General features: G+C 41.5%; 1 pseudogene; it reads left to right on the forward strand.

The window, feature by feature from the left end:
- The window catches only part of LOC101035038 (L-lactate dehydrogenase A chain-like), a 52,345-nt pseudogene that overhangs the window by 17,345 nt on the left and 11,265 nt on the right, over positions 1-23,735 (forward strand).

Consider the following 23,735-nt stretch of genomic DNA (forward strand, 5'->3'; position numbering starts at 1 on the left):
GCTGAGAGAATAGTTAAAAGACCATTGAAATGGTCCAGAGAGAAGTTTATTGTTCAAACTGAAGGCGATAGTTATAGAAATGAAGATAAGCTAACATATCAGGGCTCTATTTTAAAGGCAAAACAGATTAACTCGATGTTAAATGCAAGGAAGAGAAGAGTGACTCCCAGGTTTTTAGCTTAAAAAAGTGTGAAGAAATGGTGCCACTTTCCAAGTAAAAGACAAGGAGAACAGCTTAGAGGGAAAAGCAGAGGGTAAAGAGTTTCGTGTAGGTCCCTTTACATTTAAGATGCCTGTTAGAGATCCAAGTCAGGTAGGCAGTCTGACATCAAGTAGACAGTTTGATTTATGAGCCTGCAGCTCAAGGGAAGGTCAAGGGAGATTTATACTTGTGAGTCATCTGCATATAGATGGCATTGAAATTATGGGACTAAATGAAATCCACCAGGGATGTGGCATACATAAGAGCCAGGAAGGAGCCTAAGAGGTCAAGCGAGGAAGATGAATCCAGTAAAGAGACTGAAACAGAGCATCCAGGGAGACTGAAAGTGGGAAATGAAACATGAGAAGCTGGTGTCATAGAAGACAGAAAAACAAACCATACGGGTTATCTTTGCTTTGAAATCGGCACAGATAATTTACAAGGTTATCTGAGTTCCTTAGAGCCTTGAGCCAATAATTTCTAGCTCACTATTCCTCATAGAAAGAAAAACATCAGGGTTGTTGAGACAATCTGCCTCCTGAATGCAAAGCTGTAGTCTCTTGTGGAGTTAATGAGCATGTTAATAGCCCTGCTTCCTCCCACCACTGGAATAGTTCATGTCTTTGGGGCTCTGACTCAGGAGAGTTTTCTCCATAGTCAGAGAACAACACTTTCAAGACAGATAGTTCAAATCAGCCATGCCTTTGAGAGAATAAATTTATCTTTACAGATATATTATGCATGTTAAAATATTAAGCTATGGCTTACCATCAGACAGGTCACAGATGATGAATGTGAGATGCTTTGCTTGCCATTAAATGGGCTAACTTTGAGAATCTATTCTAAGGTAATGTGAGAATCTAAGACAGTTCTTTTAGTAAAATTAAGTTTCTAGATTAGCCAAGGTGAGATGTATCCACTTCTGTATCAACTTTAATAGACCTCAGTTACAATACTTGAGAGTTTTTCAAATTATAGCTTGAAATGTCAGAGTTGTACACCTTCAGAGATTGTTTGCTTGTTTTCAGTGACATAGTCATATTTGAAGGGATACATGTAATTTTTAGTTGCTTGAGAAATAAGAATTTAAATAAAATCTTAAGAGGTCCATCAAACTACCTAACTTGTACCTAAAAGCATGTACTTTGGTTGATCCAGAATATTTCCAAGCCCAAGTGAAGAAAAAGTTAATTTCCCCATCCACGAAAATATATGTGCATAAGCCTCCTCACAAATTTACATACAATTTCAGGAGGGTCTCAGATCCTTTGAAAACTGCATGCACCCTCACATCATCAGAATTTCCAAGCTAAGCATTCTGGGCTTAGACTATTTTCTCCTACAGCTGCACCATGTGTGCCTTCTCCTTATTGGCCATCAGAAACCAGAACTTTTCATTTTCAAAAGTATAGACTTAAGGAATGCTGGTGGTGTTGTTGTTGTTGTTTCTAGGGAAACGAGCAAGCTCCCTTGAGAATTAAAGTAAATTTCCTACAAATGTATGGAGTTGGAAATCCTGGGCTCTGTCTCGGGTCCTGAAAACGTTGGTCCAAGGTCACGTGGAGCTGTCCAAGGTCCCAAATGTCTTAGACCAGTGCTTCTCTAAGCATGATCGACAGATAACCTGCTTTAAAATCCACTGAGTGTGTGCCTTACACTGCAGATTCCTGAGCCATCCAAGAACCATTGAATCAGAAACTTTGAAGGTAAGTTCCACGAATCTACATTTTAAGGAGTGCCTCAGAAGATTCTTATGTCTGACTCTAAGATAATGTCTACCAAACACTAGTACCATTTTGTTAATGACTGGAAACCATTTAACCGCATTTGAATTCACTGATCATTATATATGTCCCTGCTACCTTTAATATCATCTACATTATCATAATAAGTTGCTACATTCCTGTAGAAGACATTGACCAACTTTCTTCCAGTTGGTTTCTAACACAATGTAGCACCAAAGAAACACAAAAATGCAAGCCCCATCAAATCTCAAGAAAAGTAAACTCTTTTGGAAATCAACTTCCTTGATGTTTTATCAAATCTTTCCTCCTCATCCACTGTAGTAATGAAAATAATTAGAATTATATGTAATCAATATTTACCAATCATTCACTCCATGCCTTCCATCAAGCCCATCGTAATAGTAAAAGCAACAAAACACCATTTCATGAGTGCTTACTACATGTCCAGAACTGCTCAAATTTCCTTATGTGATTGTAACATTTAATCTTTATAATAATACAACTATGATTCCAAGAAAGGCAGGAAAATTTGTATTATATATTACTTAAGGTATTGGTGCCATTTATAGGCTTCGTCATGTAAGTTAATTCCCTAGTGTTCTTTTTTAAAGTATGAAAATGGGAAAGAAGAGAGTACCCATTATTAATTGCCTTCTGTATTTCTGGCACTTTATCATGTTTTCTTTGTTAAAACATCACCAACTATTTATGAATAGATTTTATTATCCCCATTTTAACAGGTTTATTCAAAGATTTACATATCATAAACTGCACATATTTAAAATGTGCAATTTAATAAGTTTAGATATATATACATACCTGTGAAGACATATTGCAATCAAGACAATGAACATATGTATCAGCTCCAAAAGTTTTCCTGTCTCTTTTCATAATCCTTCCTCCTGCTCCCTCCACTTACTTGATCCCGGCAACCACTGACCTGCTTTCTGACACTATAGATTAGTTCGCATCTTCTAAAATTTTCTATAAATAGAATCTCAGTATGTAATTTGTCTTGCATCTTATACCCAACATGATTATTTTAAGATCCATCTATGTTATTGTGTTTATTAAAAGTTCACTCCTTTTTACTACTGTGTGGTATTCTAGTTGTTCCTTTTTATAGATAAGCAAACTGTGAAAATAAGCAACTAGCCTAAGATCACACAGTAAAGGACCAGATTCAAATTTAAATCTGCCCAACACAAAAGCCCCATATTTTCCACTAAAAATTATGCCTCTTTCATTTTTAACTGAGAAATAACTCTACATATATTTTCAGAATGGAAGAATGTGTCCTCCAAAGTAACCAGGCTATAGTAATCACACCAAAAATTGTTGCTGGATTAATTGGAGAGGGTGTCAGCTGTCCTACCCACCTACCTTCACAGTATGTGTGCTCAGCAAAACTCCCTTAAACTTGGGCCTTCACATTGCAAGGTCATTCGCCTGAAGAAGAATGCCAGAATCCTGGGGCTCCCAGGATACATGAGACCATTGTATGCAGGGCCTACACTCTAACTAGTCCTCTCTTACAGCAGAGAATAAAGTATGTGGGCAGATAATGGGAGGTAGTCAAATATATGGTAGAGTAGGAAGGCATCCAAAGAACTATGAAGGTCCTCACTGAACTGGGTCACTTGTGTGACTTGAAGGATAGACTTTTAATTAGGAGATAAGAACTACAAATTAGAAAAGAAAGGAAATGTAGACCAACACCTGTCAAACTCCCAAACTGTTAATTTGGTGATCTCAGGCACTCATCACTCTTGAAATATAAAGACTTAACAGATTACATACTTTTTAGGAGGAATCATTCATAACACTATGAAAAATAACAATAGTAGTTATAGAGTGCTTACGTGTCAGGCACTACACAAAAGAATATTCTATTTTCATTTACTACAAAGAAATTAGTTCTCAGAAAATATAAGTGACTTGTCCAAGATCACACAGCCAGAGGGCGATTTAGTTACAGCCAGAATTTAAGTCTCCAGATCTGAGTCTAGTGATCTTCCCATGACTCACAAAGACTCCAGACTTCCCTGTTCCCAACCAATCATCAAACCACCACCACACACGTCACCATCATTGGTCGCAAACCAGGCTCACCCTGAAGTATATGCTTAATTAGGTCCTCTGATTTCAAACCCCTGAGATCCTTATCTTCATCAGTATACGTCATTCTATGTACAATGCCCTCAGAATACTGTTCAACACTGGAGCTGACTTAAAAGATACTCTAATAAACTAATTCTGTACCAAAGAGTTACTAATTACAATGTTTTGCTTTTGTTGGGTAACAATGGGGCTTAAGAAAACAATGCCTAAAAGAATGATGTGAATTGTGGGCAAGAGTGTGATATAGAGATTTTTCCAAGACCTGTCTTCATATGTGTAAATGTCACAGGTTTACAGACTAACTCCAGACAAAGCAAGCCACTAATCCTCTTTCAGAAGGGCCATCTCAGGCTGAAGTGGCCTCTTCCCTGGTGGCAGAAGGCAAAGAGTAATCATAATAGCTAAATGACATGAATAATAGGAGCCAACATTTATTGATTGTTTTGTATTGGGTATTTTCTCAGTATTATCACAATTAAACCACAATTCCATAAAGCAGGTGTTATTGCTAGTCTCATTTCCAGATGTGGAAACTGACAGGGAAGCTATATAATCTCACCATGTGTTATGCAGGGCTGGGACTCAACAGCTGTTCTTTCAAATGCCAGGATGCTCATTCCTTTTTTTGAGACAGGGTCTCGTTCGGTCACCCGGGCTGTAGTGCAGTGGTGCAATCTTATCTCACTGCAGCCTCGACCTCTCAGGCTCAAGTGATCCTTCCACCTCAGCCTCCCAAATAGCTGAGACTACAGGCACACATTACACGTCCAGCTTTTTTTTTTTTTTTTGCTTTTTTTTTTGAGACGGAGTTTCGCTCTTGTTACCCAGGCTGGAGTGCAATGGTGCGATCTCGGCTCACCGCAACCTCCGCCTCCTGGGTTCAGGCAATTCTCCTGCCTCAGCCTCCTGAGTAGCTGAGATTACAGGCACGTGCCACCATGCCCAGCTAATTTTTTGTATTTTTAGTAGAGACGGGGTTTCACCATGTTGACCAGGATGGTCTCGATCTCTCGACCTCGTGATCCACCCGCCTCGGCCTCCCAAAGTGCTGGGATTACAGGCTTGAGCCACCGCGCCCGGCCTTTTTTTTTTTTTTTTTTTTTAAAGAGAGAGGGTCATATTATCTTGCCCTAGCTGGTCTCAAACTCTTGGACTAAAGCAATCTTCCTGCCTCAGCTTCCCACAGTGCTGAGATTATAGGCCTGAGTCACAGCGCCTGAGCCAGAATATTCATTCTTAATCAGTGAACTGATCTCCACCAGTTATTGCTAATTGTGTACCTATTATGTGCCTGGTACCGTGCGAACTTTTAACATATTAATTCCATTGAAACTTGATGGCAAGCCTTGGAGATAAGTATTATCATTATCCCCATCTGACAGATGAGGCCCAGGGCAACAATGGCATGTAAGTCAGCAGGGAGTGCTTAGAGCCTAAGCATGCTCAAGTCGTTGAGTTGGTCAGGAGAAGAGTAAAGATATTAACTTGAGAAATCAAGCTAAATATATATGTGGAGCTGGAACGGACAACAGGCATTCTGACTGAGAGCTCCCTTATCCAGCACGGTTGATCCCTATTCAAGTTGAGGTCTTTCCACTTCATTTAGGTTACTTTGTGGGGCAACAGCGGGAGCCATTACCCCTATAGACCACTTGGGGGCGCCATCTGTTCTGAGTTGGAGAGAACAGTGGGAAAGCAGGGCTCCTTCCCCTCGCGGCAGGGCTCTTCTCCTGGCCACGCCCCATCCTGCAACAGCCAATCAGAAGCTTCGCTAACAGCGCTGGGCTCTCCACGGGAATGGCTGTGAATGATGATTGGCTAAGTCTCTTAAGGGACTCCTGATTTCCAGGGATGTCATCACGGGAGGTCTCCAAAGCAAAAGGGGGCTCCAGACATCACCTTTAACCGAATGAGCCCCAAAGCTGGGAGTGTCTGTCCGACCCTCTTGCGGAGGAAAAGGCGACATCCCATTACTACAGCCCCTTTAGACTTTTCTCTCCCGCCCGTGCTCACTGCCCCTCCGAGGGTGTTCCTGGCCACTATAGCCCAGCGGGAACGCGATTTGCTTCTTGCCAATCCCGCGGCCCAAGGGGAGCGAGGCTCTGTGTGGCCGGAGCTGAGGGGCGACAAGGAGTCCCTGGCCGGGTGCCCCCGGGGTATGCGGAAGGTCCTGGCCTGGGACAGCAGCCACCGCATTTCTTTGGTTTGTGCTGCGGTCCGTATGGGGCTCGGTTCTGACCCAGAACGTGAGATCGGGTTCTCATTCAGCCCAGGGCCTTGCACACGAGCAATGTTCTAATGCCGTTAGAACACACATTCTCAGCAAGGGAGATACTGCCCTCAAGAGAGCAAAAGCTGGTTCTTGGTGGCCAATTAAAAAAAAAAAAAAAAAAAACTTTAGGCATAAAGCACAGATATATATACAGTGTATAATGGATTTGCAGTTTACCTGCAGTATTAAATTTTCACGAGCGGATGGGGCAACTGGGGGGGGGGGGGGAAAGTCTAAAAAGGCTCCTTACAGGGACAACAATCAATGAAAACAAGGTTGAGCAACAGTGTGTTAGGACCTTTCCGCAAAGCGCAAGTTTGCTGAAAGCGAGCACTATCTTACACAACTCCCAAGGTTTTCTCAGGGTGCAGAAGACAGCGTCAACACCTGAACTTTGTTTACAGAAAGCTTTTACCCCTATAGACCACTTGGGGGCGCCGCCTGTTCTGAGTTGGAGAGATCCTTCCAAGAACCCCCTCATGAAATCACTAAGGAAGAAATTTACTCTCCACTTTTAACAGATTAGGAAATCGAACTTTAGAGATAGTAACCACTACCTAGATTTAGCACCAAATAAAACTACCCTTTAAGAATAAAAAGTGATAAATTTGTAAACAAAGCAAAACAGAGTTTGTTACAAACAGACCTTCAGTAAGAGAACTCTAAAGTCTGAGAAGTACAAAAGAATGAAAGAGAGAAAGCAAAGTGGTTAACGTGTGAGCAAACCTATATGAACATTGATATATAAACAATAGTGTCTACTTTAGGTGCTTCCAGACATATAAGACAAAACTAAAATACTGAGCAACAATGGTATGTAAGTCTTCAGGGAGTGCTTAGAGTCTAAGCATGCTCAAGTAGCTGAGTTAGTCAGGAGACAAGTAAAGATATTAACTTGAGAAATCAAGCTAAATATATATATATGTTAAATTTCCAGGTGAAAAAAAAATGGAAGACATCAAGAATTAACTGCCAAATCAGAAGAACGAAAAGTGGAAGGAGGCTGGGTGAGGTGGCCCACGCCTGTAATCCTAGCACTTTGGAAGGCAAAAGTGGGTTCATCACCTGAGATGAGGAGTTCGAAATAGCCTGGCCAACATGGTGAAACCCCGTCTCTACTAAAAATATAAAAATTAGCCAGGCATGGGGACTCACATCTGAAATCCCAGCTACTCAGGAGGCTGAGGCAAGAGAATAGAACTTGGGAGGTAAAGGCTGCAGTGAGCCAAGACATTGTGTAACATGACAGGCCTCAATTCTTCAAGAAAGTATCATTTTTTAAAAAAAAGAAAAGAAAAGTCAGCCAGGCACGGTGGCTCATGCCTGTAATCTCAGCACTTTAAGAGGCCGAGGTGGGTGGATCACCTGAGGTCAGGAGTTCAAGACCAGCCTGGCCAATGTGGTAAAATCCTTTCTCTACTAAAAATACAAAAATTAGCCAGATGTGGTGGCAGGCATCTGTAATCCCAGCTACTAGGGAGGTTGAAGCAGGAGAATCACTTGAACCTGGGAGATAGAGGTTGTAGTGAGCCAAAATGGCATCACTGCACTCCAGCCTGGGCAACAGAGTAAGATCCTGTCTCAACAAAAGAAAAAAAGAAAGAGAAAAGAAAAAAAAGAAAAGTCAAAAACAGTGGCCTGTTTTTTACTAAAAGGTACTAAAAAGACAATATGATGCATAAATTTGGATTAGATTTCAGATTTAAAACACATGCAAATAAAAAATATCAGAGCAAACTGGGGAAATTTGAATATAGAAAGTAAATTAAAATTATTAATTTTCTTAGTTGTGATAATAGCATGGCTGCACAGAATTTTCCTTTACAAAATGCCTGCTAAATATGTGAGAGTGAAGTGCTGTGATTTCTACAGCTTTCTTTCAAGTGGATCAGCATAAAAGAAACGTATAAAACAGGAGATTGATGAAATGTGGCAAACTGGTGACAACTGGCAAATCTAGTGAAGGATATTTGGTATTTATTCTGCCTTTTTTTCTTTCTTGAAAAAGGGTCTCGCTCATTCACCCAGGCTGGAGTTCAGTGGCACAATCATAGCTGACTGCATCCTCAAACTCCTGGGCTCTAGTGATCTTCCCACCTCAGCCTCCAGGTTGCTGGGATTACAGGTACCCACCACCATGTCTAGCTAATTTTTCTTAAGTTTCTATGTAGAAACAGGGTCTTGCTATGTTGTTCAGGCTGGTCTTGAATGCCTGGCTTCAAGTGATCCTCCCACCTTGGCCTCCCAAATTGCTGGGAGTATAGGTGTGAGCCACCGCACCCAGGCAATTCTACCATGCTTTTAAATCTGCAGTTTTAATATTTTTTACATCCCCTCCCTCCCCAGATAGCTATGTGGCCGCACACAATCAAAGCCACTGCCCTTCCCACCTCTTCTCCAGCCCCTCCCTTCTAAGTCTGAGGTCCCAGAGTCCCTAGAACAGTGGTTCTCAAACCTCAGCAAGCAAGAGCCTAGAGGTCACGTTAAAGCACGGACTGCTGGGCCCCACCCCTCGGGTTTCTGCTTCATCGGTCAGCTGTAGGGTGTTTGGTTCTATCAAACACCCAGGTGATGCTGATGCTGCTGATTAGAGACCTCACTCCAAGTATTACTACCCTGGAGGGCTAGAGGATAGGCCAACACCCCTATTCATAGCTCATGCTCCCAGATATGCTATAGCCTCCAACCCACAAAGCCAAGATGCTTAATCTTCTTCAGGAAGTTTTTGCAATATGGCAGTAATACACACCAGAGGGCAGCAGACTCTCGTGGAAAGAAATTTTCAGGCAAGAAAAGGAATTTGACAGCACTCTTGGGGCCCCTTCCTGAGGACTCTGACATCCCACAGAGGGCTGAGGAGGTTGAAGCCATCAGGGTTAGAGAACAGTAATTCTTTACATTTGGTTAATGCTTCATGGATGCCAAACTTTCCCATGTATCATCTCATCTGAACTATACAACAGTCCTGAGGCAACAGAGCATCAATATCTCTGTGACAGATAAGAAAACAAGGCTCAGAAAGACGAAGTAGTGGTGACTTGTCCAAGGTCAGAGGGCTGGTGATTTATGACACCAGGAACTTGGGTGCAGGCTGCCTGACACCTCATTTCCTGCTTCCCTCACACCTATGTGCAGTAATGGCCGCTGGGATTTCTTGATGGTTTACTACCCATGTATTCCCTCTTTTCATTTTCATAGCAACCCATAAGGCATGCTCTCCCAGTTGTCTCCACTTTACAGACAAGGTAAGGGAGGTGGGAGGAAATTGACTCTCATAATTAACAAATAGTGAAGCTAGGATTTGAACTCAGACCTGTCTGACTCAAGAATCCACGAACACCTACTGATTCCCTGTAGTCATTTGCAGTCAGCAGCCATTTGTCAAGCAGCACTTGCAGTAAGCCTGGGACTATGCTAGTCACTGGCGATGCAGTCCTGGCCCTCCAGCAGTGACCAGTCTAGAAAAATCTAAGATGAAGGTGCCCGTACCAAGTGCCACAGGAAGCCCACCAGGTGAGTCCCATCATCCCCATTTTACGGATGAGGCAATGGGGTCTAGAGGTCAATTCACTTGCCTAAGACCCCAAGACAATAAGCAATGAATCAGGGATTCACACTTGGGCCATTTGCTATATCTGCAGCTTTTAAGCTTCTCACCCCAAATTTTCTGAGCCAACATGTTGGAAATAGTAAATGTCCCAAAACATGTGGAACTTTCATTCAGCTGCAGTGGACATCCATTCTGTTGCAGTCATCATCCCATCAGCTGTCTGCACCCCCTCAGCTCAGCCTGCAGCTCAGACTCCTGCTGGGCAAGGCCCTCCCCACTACAGAAACTCCCTCCCCTTCCCATTGCCAAGTCAGGGTTTTCTTCTAGAATAGCCCAGAAAAATAAAGTCAGACCATTTTGCATACTGAGGACCCCCGATGGAGAGTCACTGTTGAGAGTCAAAGAAGCTTCCCTGGGACCCTCACCTGTCGGCCCGCACTACCACCAAGAGGCATAAAGTAAAGGCAGTGCCTGATAGCAGATCTGGGGCTGGGGACGTGCAGGTGTTTTCCTATTTGGGCCTCAGAGTCCCATGACCCCAGCCAGGCCTCCTCCCTGGGCAGCCCTTTTGTTATTCCCACAGATTCCAGTCATCACATGGGTTCTCCCACCCCTGTGGTTCTCCCTCCTTACTTCCTACAAGTACGCTTGGGGATTCTCCAATTCTTTTCCTTCAAGACCCAGTAGAATAACATGTTTCTTTCTGTGTTGCGCCTCCTAAAACAAGCTCACATTCATGCTATGAGATAGTATGTAGAAAAGAACATTGGATTTGGAAATCTGACTTTAAATATCTGGGTATAAAACCCAGTTCCAGCACTCACAAGCAGGAGACTAGGACAAATCTCTAAATTTATCTGGGCTGAGCATCATTTTCCTGTGCTTGCCATGGGAATCATAGCCTCTGCAGTCATCTTACAAAAATACAGGGTTACCGTGGTGTTAAACAAAGTAATGTATCGTAGAAGGCCTTTTTTAATTCTTAAGTTCTTTACAGTAAGTGCGAATTTTGAAAGCAAAAATTCTATCATCTGCTGGCATTTCCAATGATGTGGATGTAACAGGTACGACAACACAAAGGGAGAGTTAATGAAGCTATGTCATTATGCTTTTCACATTTTCCTTGGTTGCCAGAGTGGAGGGGCTAGCGGAGGGATAAATGTTAACTCTAAGTAGGATTAGGAATCAACAATGGGAAACATGTGTAAGATACAAAACCAGGAGGCAGGCTTGGGTTCTTTGACTAACAGCAAAGGAGGTCCCTGAAACTGGTATTTCTCATTGTTTCATCTGGTGCCTCTGAGGTAGCACTGCAGGGTAGCAGATCACAGGAAGATCCTGAAAGGACAGGAGCACTGCGGACCTGTGCAAAGCATAGAGGATAATCATGGGGGGACAAACAGGTTAAAGCTGCTGACAGAATGGCTCCAGCACCTGCTTTGGGGCAGGGACATTTTCAGAAAAATACCTATGGAAGTTAAGGATCTGGAAGTAGACTCCCTTCCCATGCCATCGAACCTCCTGAAAAGTGCTGCTGTAAACCCAGTTTCAAGATGCTCTAAGATGTTGCTCACAAAGCACACTCAAGGCCTATATAAAATTGGCTCCAGAACAAGAAGTTGGCCACTCATCCTAGCAATGCCTTCTGATATGGTTTGGCTGTGTCCCCACCCAAATTTCACCTTGAACTGTAGCTCCCATAATTCCCACATGTCACGGGAGGGATCCAGTAGGAGGTAACTGAGTTACAGGGGCGGGTCTTTCCCATGCTATTCTCATGATAGTAAATATGTCTCACAACATCTGATGGTTTTATAAAGGGTAGTTCCCCCACACACGCTCTTCTTGCCTGCTGCCATATAAGACATGCCTTGCCCTTCTTTCACCTTCCACCGTGATTATGAGACCTCCCCCGCCATGTGAAACTGAGTCCATTCAAATTCCCTTATAAATTACCCAGACTCAGGTAAGTCTTCATTAGCAGCTTCAGAACAGACTAATACACCTTCCCATGTTCCTGCCTCTCTTACTGTGTCTGTTCCCAAGGGCCTCCTCCTGCTCTAGAATACACCTGAGTTTCCTATCCTGCTCAATTCAAGAAGTCTCCCCATAAACTCCTGGTCTTCAACCCCAAAAGCTCCCTGATAACCTCACGTCTTTCAAGCCTCAACTTAGACTGCCTTCACCTACCCTTCCTTCCTATATGGAATTGCGCCTCTGCTGTGCTCCATAAACATTTTTACCATAATATTTGTAATACTTTGTTGATTTTGTTTACACATCTGTTTCCCATTTTTGGAATTAATATATTCCTTTCTGTAACCTCAGTTCAGGAAACACTGAAGTGCATTAAGTGTCAATTTAATGGATGACAAGGCCTACATGCTTTCTCTGCAGTGACAGCCTCTTTCAATCCTGCAAACCTTAGTCTGATCTAGGCCTGACATAATGTAACCATACTCTAGCCATGGCACGACCTGGCTTCAAAGTTCTTTCAACCCTGTCAGGATGCTGTTTGCTATGCAAGTTACTGATAGCTAGTCTCAGCGCTGGTTGCACATTAGAATCACCTGGGAAGATTTGTGTTGTTGTTTAAGGCTAGTCAAGTGAAGCAATGGGGGCAGAGAAGAAACAAGAAGTCTATAACTGGTTGTGATCAATTAGTTATAAACACCACTGCACTCAGGCCAGCCCTATAAAGTTTTTTAAAGTGCTGATGCTCAGGCCTCAACCTAGACCACTAAATCAAAAGCTCTACATAGCGGGGAGCCTGGGCATCAGCATATTTAAATCCTCTCAGATGATTCTAATGGGTAACCAAGGTTGAAAACTGCCACCTTAACACAAAGGGCTTTGCACTACCTTCTTATGTGGAAGAATTTTCAGTTCAATCTCAAATTTGTTTCCTCCTCTTCCCTCCAAGTGTGTACTCTCAAACCTTTTCCCCAAAGCTAAATGCACATTCACCTGAATGTCAGCTCAGCATCTAAGCCCAAAATATCATATATCTAAATATTTAAAAGTTATAGGTTAAGCTAAAAATTGTTAAATACAGCATGTTATTTCCTCCTTCCTGACAAATACAACTTTTATAACATCAAAATTGAAAAATATGTGCAAAACTAAGTTTTTACAGGCTAAAAGTTGACAAAATATCAAAGACAGCTGACTGCACATGTCTGGTTGCGTACTGTGATGAGCTGATATTTATGTGGGTAATTCAGTAAAGGTATACTATAATTACAGTTGGCCCTTGAACAACAATGGGGTTGGGGTACCACCTCCTCACCCTACACAATTGAAAATCCAAAACTTGACTCCCCCAAACTTTACTAATAGCCTACTACTGACTACAGAAAACATAGTCAATTAACTAACATTTTTATATTATATGTATTATATACTGTATTATTACAACACAGTAAGCTAGAGAAAAGAAAATAAAAGTCATAAAGAGGAGAACATATATTTACTATTCCTTAAAAGGAGAGGATCATCATAAGGGTCTTCATCCTTGTCATTTTCACAATGAGTTGGCTGAGGAAGAGGAAGAGAAGGATTGGTTTTGCTATCTCAGGAGTGGCAGAGGTGAAAGAAAATCCACATATAAGTGGACCCACACAGTTCAAACCTGTGTTGCTCAAGGGTCATCTTTAATAGTCAGTATAATTTATTTCATAAAATGTGTTTTTCTTGTTCTTCATTTCAGTGAATCACTAATAATGTTTCTATAATCAAAATTGTTCACAGTCATCGAACATTGGCAATTTCGATTAAGCTAAGCTAGTAGCCATTGGAATTCTCAATAAAATTCTTAAAATGACATTTAAATTGGAAATGAACCATAAAATTTTCAAACCAATCTCAAGCATTATAATGGGGTTATCTATGGTAAATAAGTTATCACTAGATATGTAGCCAAATATTTTAATTTCATTGTAGAAATTACTATTGCTTATTGTATTAGTCCATTTTCACACTGCTATGAAGATACCACCCCAGACTGGGTAATTTATAAAGGAAAGAAGTTTAATTGACTCACAGTTCTGCGTGGCTAGGGAGGCCTCGTACAACTTACAATTATGGTGGAAGGGGAAGCAGGCGCCTACTTCACAAGGAAGTAGGCGAGAGAGAGAAAGCACAGGAGAAATTGCCACTTATAAAATCATCAGGTCTCATGAAAACTCACTATCATAACAACAGCATGGGGAAACCACCCCCATGATCCAATCACTTCCCACAGGTTCCTCCCTGAATATGTGGGGATTGCAATTCAGATTACAATTCAAGATGAGATTTGGGTAGGGACATAGCCAAACGATATCACTTAGTTATTTTTAGCTTCTCTTAAAACAATATCTAGATTGATACTCTATTCCCTAAGTTCTTTTAAATCTTTCTGGACTGATTACAAAGAAAAAATGCCACTATACTGGTTTGTTTAGATTGCTCTTCAATCAATACAATATCTTAATCTAGAATGGCTACAAAACAATCTGCAGACATCAATTCCCAGACTGCATATATGTGTACCTTCTCCTTCGTAGTCATGCAAATGCTTTTGTTTTGTTGTTCAAATTTCCTTGAGTCTCACTGAAATTTTACTTTTGTTACATATTTATCATGCATCTTTGTTATTTAGAATAACAATTTTCTCTAAATCTTTAGATATATTTGTAGAATCCATTTAAACGTGAAATAAAGCTTAAAGAGATCATGGTTTTATTTTTCAGCTAACATTGTTTTTCAGCAAGCAGTAGTTCATAACAAATAACTGAATGACGAGATTGAAAATTAACTTCACTTTTTGCCAAAGACTGAGATTTGCTCTTTGAGGATTTTCTATGGTTTTGCTTAGCTCTATTAATGTATTTCATATCTTGCCTAATTAAATCTAATTACTTTGATAGCATTTCATTAGAATTCCCATTGTGTATCCAAGCATGTCGTAAGGTCAGATGTGGTTTGTGTTTCAATATGCTCCATATTGATGAAACAATATATCTATACATCTCTTTAGAGAGATATAGAAATCTATATCTATATATCTATATATCTATATCTATATATCTATATATCTCTTTAGAGAGATCAATATATCTCTTTAGAGAGATATATTGATGAAACAATATATCTACATATCTCTTTAGAGAGATCTAGAAAACAATGTAAATAATCTTTGAATTGTTCCAAGGAATACCATTGCTATCAGCACAGGTAAAGCCTACATTTCCTTGTTAAAATTCAAACTACAGTTCCAAGAATGCTTCTATATTTTCAGCCAGGATTCTGTATTGCGTTCCTTTTTCTTTAACAACCACGTTAACATCATTATCATAGGCTTACCCTCAATAATATTTTAGATCAATGGCTAAAATTTAAAGCTGTGTCTTAAGACAAAAGCTGTATTTTTTAGAAGGGTAAAATCAATAAAATACTTATTAATCTCAAGTTCCTTGTTTTTTTCCCTCCTGATAGTTTAACAATGAGTAGCACAAATGTGAGTCATTCATGCTGGGCACAGTGACTCATGCCTGTAATCCCAGTACTTTGGGAGCCTGAGGCAGGAGGATCACTTGAGGCCAAGAGTTCGAGGCCAGCCTGGACAACATGATGAAATCCCATCTCTACTAAAAATACAAAAAGATTAGCTGGACATGGTGGCCCAAGCCTGTAATTCCAGCTACTCAGGAGGCTGAGGCAGGAGAATTGCTTAAACCCAGGAGGTGGAGGTTGCAGTGAGCCAAGATTGCACTACTCTAGCCTGAGTGACAGGGCAAGACTGTCTCCAAAAATGAAAAATAGTGAGTCATTCAACTTGACTTTTGACTACTACAATCTAGTTGAGCTAAACAATATTTACTTTTTAAAATGTTATATATTTGTATTTTATTATCCCTTAATTTAATAATTCTTTTTAAATCTCAATCTTCAATAGAGATCATCTGTGTGTGTTTTTAATCTCTTTCATGTTTGATCATCCTAGCAGCAAATTTTTTAATCATTCATACAAAACCCAAAACACTTTTCATTGTTTCCCATAAAGAGCGTATTTTTAAGGCTATAAAAAGCATCATTTTGTTTTGCTAAATAACATGTTTCTTTTAGGAATATTATGGCAGATGTTCTTTATTGGTGTTTACTTGTCTTTGCTGAATACTGTCTGCTGCTTATTAATCCTTTTTTCTCAAACAATTAATTGTGTGCTTTCTGTGTGTGCACAGGGCTTTCCTTTTCTGGCTATAATACATTATTTAACCAAAGCTCATCTTCAAGATTGGTGATGATTGGTATAGAATTCACAGAATATTTTGTATTTGAACTTAGCATATAAAAGCCAGTTTTTACAATACCTTTCCCCAGTTGGAAGAATTTAGGTGTAAAATGGAATATTAGATGATTGGCCATGTTCATCCAAGAATTGTAACCATTCACTTGGATGGGCTGTGTTTTCAGGACACAGTCTCCTCCTATAAGAAGGCCACTTTGGCTGGGTGCAGTGGCTAACGCCTATTATCCCAGCACTTTGGGAGGCTGAGGCAGGAGGATCTTGAGGCTAGGACAGGCGTCCCCAAACTGTTTACACAGGGGGCCAGTTCACTGTCCCTCAGACCGTTGGAGGGCCGCCACATACTGTGCTCCTCTCACTGACCACCAATGAAAGAGGAGCCACATACTGTGCTCCTCTCACTGACCACCAATGAAAGAGGTGCCCACCAAAGAGGTGCCCGCACAATGAAAGTGCGGCGGGGGGCCGGATAAATGGCCTCAGGGGATCGCATGCAGCCCGCAGGCCGTAGTTTGGGGACGCCTGGGCTAGGAGTTTGAGAGAAGCCTAGCCAACATGGTGAAACCCTGTCACTAAAACTACAAAAATTAGCTGGGAGTGGTGGCACATGCCTGTAATCCCAGCTACTCGGGAGGCTGAGGCTGGATAATCACTTGAACCTGGGAGAAGGAGTTTGCAGTGAGTTTAGATCACAGCACTGCACTCCAGACTTGGTGACTGAGTGAGACTTCATCTCAAAAAAAAAAAAAAAAAAAAAAGTTATTTTCCTGGATCAGTCTCCCACAGGTACAGTAAAGCCTCCGAGGTTTCAGTTTCATCTCCCCTCCCATTGGGCTAATTTCATGAATGTAGCTTCCTTTATGTCTTCTAGGCAGGAAAAAGTTGCATCTATCTGTGGCTTCTGAATTATGAAATTGATATGAATAATTCCCTTTTACATTCTCATTGTTTTGATCACTAATTAGATCTACATTAAGTCAAAAATTTGTAAGGTCCTGTGTAAAATGCTTTTGGCGGGCTAGTCCAACCAACGCCTACTCGCTTTTATTATTTCTCCAGTGTTTGCAGCATTAAGCAGATTACCTCACTGATTTTATTGCTTTTCAGCTTCTGAATGTCACCCTATTTTATCTTTTTAACACAATCTTGACTTATATTCATTCTCAATAATAGAGGATTAAAATGTGATTCTATTCAAAACATGTTCAATATAAATATATTTCATCAAATATATAAAAAATTTTACATAAGTGTATTAGTCCATTTTCGTGCTGCTGTTAAAGACATACTCAAGACTGGGAAGAAAAATAAGTTTAATGGACTAACAGTTCCACATTGCTGGGGAGGCCTCACGATCATGGTAGAAGGCAAGGAGGAACAAGTCACATCTCATGGATGGCAGCAGGCAGAAAGAGAGAGCTTGTGCAGGGGACCTCCTCTTTATAAAACCATCAGATCTTGTGAACCTTATTTACTATTATGAGAACAGCACGGGAAAGACTTGCCCCATGATTCCATTACCTTTCACAGGGTCCCTTCCACAACACTTGGGAATTCAAGATGAGATTTGGGTGGGGACACAGCCAAACTATATCAATATATATTTAATTTAATAGTCTTTTAATATTTAAAATTAGCTATTAAAATTTAAAAGCAGATAAAAATTATAATATAAAAATTTAAAAATGACAATTTTCTGAAAATTTAATTATGTCATATTTAATGGTTTTATAAAAATAAAACATCCTTTTTTCTCTTAATTTGAGATAGAGTCTCGCTCTGTTACCCAGGCTGGAGTGCAGTGGCATGATCTTGGCTCACTGCACCCTCCAACTCCCAGGTTCAAGAAATTCTCTGCTTTAGCCTCCCAAATAGCTGGGATTACAGGCACCTGCCACCATGCCTGGCTAATTTATATATATATATATATATATATTAGCAAAGACAGGGTTTCACCATGTTGGCCAGGCTGGTCTCAAATTCCTAATCTCAAACCATCTGCCTGCCTTGGCCTCCCAAAGTCCTGGGATTACAGGTGCATCCTTTAATTTTTAATTGCAATAAAGAATTGCAGTTCTAGCATCCAAAGTCTAACTGGTTGGCTGCCTTCTGAAGTAAAGGATGGATGCTATGTCTCACACATGTTATATGCAGAGGTACATAGATACAAATTAAGATACAAACATCAACTCTTTCGTGTTGCAAATATTCCTCAGCCATTGGATGCAGTTGCAGATACCACACAGATTCCTGAATAGCTCCAGCATCAGAAATTTGAAGTTGGAGAAAAGCAGGAAAAGGGATACTTAGCACTTCTGGAAAATATTTGGTAAGAATCTATCGCATTTCTATTACCTGAGATGAATGTTTTCAAAAGTTCAGTGGTAGTTTCCTTATCCCTACCTGTGTTTCTGGCACTGAAATCCTCCCTGAACTTGGATCAGTGTCCTCTGCTATCTGTAGTAACACAGCCCACAAAACTACTTTACATGGGAACACAGATACCTTTCACTTCCAGGACATACCACTAGGAACAAACGGAGAAGCATTTGCTGGAGCCTGAACGGTGGTAGAGAGCAGAAGTTTTGAGTTGCAGGTCACTCCATACCACTGCGAAATGCCGTGCTCATCACAGCTGGGCCCTCTAGAGCAGGCCAGTTCACTGTCCCTCAGACCGTTGGAGGGCCGCCACATACTGTGCTCCTCTCACTGACCACCAATGAAAGAGGTGCCCCTTCCTGAAGTGCGGCGGGGGGCCGGATAAATGGCCTCAGGGGGCCGCATGCAGCCCGGGGGCCCATAGTCTGGGGACACCTGCTCTAGAGCCCTCCTGCCTCAGCCCCTGGCCTCACCTCCTTGATGAGAAAGGCACTTTCTTATCTTACCCCAGAAAGCCCCTTCCCAGGCTTCATCCCTCCATCCCCTAACACAGCATTTTTCAAGACACCCCTCCTGGGAGTTGGAGGTTCTGTGGATCCACCTGAAAACCATACCTTCTACCCTATCTGCAGCCTGAGCCTCTCTGTTCTATTTACTTTACCTGAAGAATATTCACCCTTCCCTATCAATTAAGATGTTATCACTGCACCAAGGTTCTGCTCTGGCATTTCGGCCACATGGAGCCAGACCATGCAACACATGCAGACTGATCCCAGGCAGACTAATGATTTGATTACTCTTCATCCAATGTTGCGGTGTTGTTTTAGTATTCAGAATCAGTGTAGCAGAGAGCTTAACAACTGGACCCCTGTTACTCCACTGCCTGGGTTGGAATTCCAACCCTGACACAGCTGTGTGACCTGAAGTCCAGTTCCGTATCTTTTCTTAACCTTAACTTTCTCCTCTGTAAAATGGAAGTAATAATACCTACCTCGCTGCGTTATTGTAAGTCATATAAACAATGACATTCATAAACTACCTGTGCTCTACTAACAACACTCCATAGCTGCTCTTGTTTGTTTTGTGAGACAGGGTCTCATTCTGTCACCCAGGCTGGAGTACAGCAGCCCCATTCTCAGCTCACTGCAGCCTTGACCTCCCAGGTCAAGGAATCCTCCCACTTCAGCCTCCTAAGTAGCTGGAACAGGCACATACCACCATGCCTGGCTAATTTTATTTTTTTGCAGAGAGAAGGTCTCACTATGTTGCCCAGGCTGGTCGGAAACTCCTGGACTCAAGCAATCCTCCTGTTTTGGGCCTCCCAAAGTGTTGGGATTACAGGCGTAAGCCACGTGCCTGGCCTCCTTTCATTGTTTAACATTCGGTTACATATTCAGAAGTAATCTTATTTTACGTTAGTAAGATTTTCTACTTCTCTCTTTAGGTTTAGCACATGATATTTATCACAGGTAATTTTCCCAACCAATTTACTGGGGAAAGCAGGGAGCATCATAAAAGGTCTTAAATTTGCCTAATAATACCATTTGCAGCTAACATATATATTGGGCCAACTTGTCTCAGAATTGTAGCAACTGCAAAAGCCAGCATCAAGCAAATAGCAGCAGCTTGATTCAGTGTTACTGGAGTAGCCTATAAATGTGCCATGCAAAAAAAGAAAAAAAGTCATATTTGCATGTATAAGTCAACTGGCAATATATTCCTGATGTGGTCCACCAATGTCTGGATGCCCCCTATATAGATTGACACTCCAGCAGGCTGAGACTGCCAACCACTCACCTTGCCTGGTACCTGGTCTTTCTCGGGCCCCTTCCCTGGGCAGCAGCTGCCACAACCCAGGGGCTGGCTTTGACCATAGCAGCAGCATCTAACAGCCCACAGCACCTACCATGTCTCTTTTTTCAGAGCCGTGTGCCTTCTGAGACCTGTCACTAAATCCCAGTTTCTAGCACCCCCAGTTTAGGTTTGCTTTGGCTGGTTGTTGTTTTTTCCAGACCTACTCTGAAACCACTGAGAACATATGCTTACAGGGCTACAATATCAAAATACCTCAGATATACAGTAACACTCAAACTTGCCTTCAAGAAAAGGGAGCCTTGTTCTCTCAGCAAGCCCTGGGCCCCAGTGCTGGGATTTGTCTCCACAGGACGTCAAATAGGTCAGTCTCATCCATTTAGTGCAACAAAAACCAGTCAAACTAGTTGTTTGGCATCATGTGGATCAAGCACAAATCAACTAGAAAACAGATGGTAACCAAAAGAAAGAGAAGCTATGCTTTTCTTTCTTTTTGTGTAAACCAGGGGTCCTATTATCTTGGAGAGGCACAGAGCACATTAAAATCTAGGCTAGGTCTAACCAATCTCCTCAATCAAGATTACAATGGTTTTCAACCAAAGGAGCCCTTTAAAGTCTTCACAGTAAGAAATAAGTCTTGCACAGTAAGAAAAGATTCTCTGTGTGATCACCTGGAAAGCAATTGTCCATTTCCTTCTCTTTGTCCCAGATTTAGAGCCTAAAAGTAGATCTTTTGTTTGATACTTATTTTGAGATCAAAGAATACTAGATAAAGACATATTCTCTGACATGCTAACATGCAAACAAAGTTTTCCCCATATTCATCCAATTACTCAAGGGGAACCCTAATCCACATGCTATTATTTCCCATCAGTGGCCTTTACCCTTCATCTATCTCCTCCCTCCCTCCGTCCTCCCACTTAGTCTAGACATGCCTCTTTTAAATGATCAACATGGTTGATAAATTTCCAAGTTATTTCTTTGAAAAAGGGTTGTTTCTGTTTGTTATATATGTAAAAAGAGGTTTAAGAGTACAACTTATCAATGTTTCCTATTCAATTAGTTTGTTTTCACTCTGCTGATAAAGACATACGCAAAACTGGGAACAAAAAGAGGTTTAATTGGACTTACAGTTCCACATGGCTGGGGAGGCCTCCAGATAATGGCGAGAGGCAAAAGCACTTCTCACATAGTGGTGACAAGAGAAAAATGAAGATGCAAAAGCAGAAACCCTTGATAAACCCATCAGATCTCATGAGACTTATTCACTATATCAAGAATAGCACAGGAAAGACCAGCCCCCATGATTCAATTACTTTCCCCTGGGTCCCTCCCACAACACATAGGAATTCTGGGAGATAACATTCAAGTTGAGATTTGGGTGGGGACACAGCCAAAACATATCACCTACCCAATTGCTATTATTGCATGGACTTTTTTTAAATGGTTATCACATTCCAAGAGGAAACACCGTCACTATTCATAAATTTATCACACACTCAATTTATTTCTCTCATATTTATTCTACATAGTCTTGAATAAGTGACATTAACATTTTGCCTTTTCATTTTTCTCCCTTAAAAACAAACTGTGTCTATCTTGAGTTTTCTCTTCCAAACCTCCACATTCTAAATCCTCATCCATCTGCCTATAGTGAATAGTACATATGCTCCCCCACTTTTTGAATGTCTCTTTCAAAAAGAAAATCTTACCAGAAATACAAAACATGAACACAACGTTTAAACCTACTGATGTGGAACAAGCATGAACTTTCTGTTCAAATGCACTGCACAGAATGGGCATCAGTCTTCTCACATTTAAAACAGTCAGATGCAGTAGACTTGAGAGACAGTCTCTGAGTTCCTCTCTGCTCAAATAAAGAAATTTTTATTTCTCCTTGGTCATTCTCACAGGGCAAAGGCTGTAGGAATCTTCTGGTGGAAAGAAATGCAGACAAGAGAAATCGATTGAGAGAGAAATGGAACAGTGGCAAAAAGGAAGCTGTCCCAGATCCACACAAGAAAGATGCCTGACCCAGGGTGAGCCCTGTCTGGGGAAAGGAGCTCTTGTCCTGTCGATTCCTCCCAGCCACAAATACCAGCACATGTGCACCCTCCACGTAGACAAACTGAACTCTGCAGATACACACACACCACACACAGACACACCATCAACATCCACACAAAGAGCTAGCTATGGCTCCGTCTCCCGAGTTGAGCCCGTATTTGAGAACTGCTGAGGCGGCAGAAGCCCGGGCTGCCCAATGAATAAGAAAACAAAAAATGAGCTTTGTGTCTGAGTTCCTTGGGAGCTCATAAAATGTCTTGTTAGTCCCAAAACGATTTTCTGCTGTGTTGGGAGAAGAGGAACAAAGGTGTTGCCTGGGGATGGAGGTCTTGAAAAGGATATGTGCAAGTTCCTAGGGCGGGCAGAAGCCAAACATCCAAGTCAAGGTTGGATGGATGACACAGGGTAGAGAGCCAGTGAGTCTTCCCAGCACCCTAGAGTCAGAAGAATCTGCTGTTTCTGCTCAAGGCTGGGATGGACTTTACCTAGATGCTGAACTGCAAGAGAAATCGCTACCTTGACTGGCCCCAGCTGACCATGGGGATGGGGGCGGTGAGGGCTAAGTTCTATACTCTATACACAGTATAGGAGTTCACTTAGCTGCAGCCGGGCAGCTGGTGCCTTCCCTCTGCAAACATTCCACAAATGACCATCAACATCCCACAAATGACCATTTCCATGTGAGCCTTTTAACACTTGGGCTCTCAAACCTTAAGAAATTCTCCACTTTTCAATTTCTAAAAGTAAATCACATTTGAGCATTTTACAGACAGTCAAGAAGTTTTGCCACCTAACATCAGAGACATACATCTTTCCTTCCCTCCTCTTACTTTTGAAACGATAGCCAAACCCCAGTGGTTTCATTGCCTGGGAGAATGCTGTGCCACATGCAACATCTGTAAGCAGTTAATTTTCCAAATGGGAGATGGTCACCACAGACGCAGAACTTTTAAAAATAAACGTTAGAAAAATATTACTCCAGCAAAAATGAAAGCCCAGAATCCACGTGAGTAGGTGGGAGGTAGCTGGTGCAAGGTAGATCAAAGCTGCCTCCTAGTTTGCCTGGCCATGCAAAAGCGGGAAAAATAGAACCACAGAACTTTAAGAGAAGGAAAAAAAAAGGACCTTTGGTATCCTAGCTTCCGTATAGTGGGGAAATTAAGTCCTGGGCCAGGAAGTGAGTACCTGCCTGTGTTAGGACTGAAGCTCGGGCCAAGAGGTTTCTGCTCTAGCATAAATCTCATATTTATTTGGGTTTCTTAGCATTTTCCCTTTTAGGAAAAATAAAAGTCCTCTGA

Source organism: Saimiri boliviensis, chromosome 1 (genome assembly GCF_048565385.1).
Source record: "Saimiri boliviensis isolate mSaiBol1 chromosome 1, mSaiBol1.pri, whole genome shotgun sequence".
Taxonomy (NCBI): domain Eukaryota; kingdom Metazoa; phylum Chordata; class Mammalia; order Primates; family Cebidae; genus Saimiri; species Saimiri boliviensis.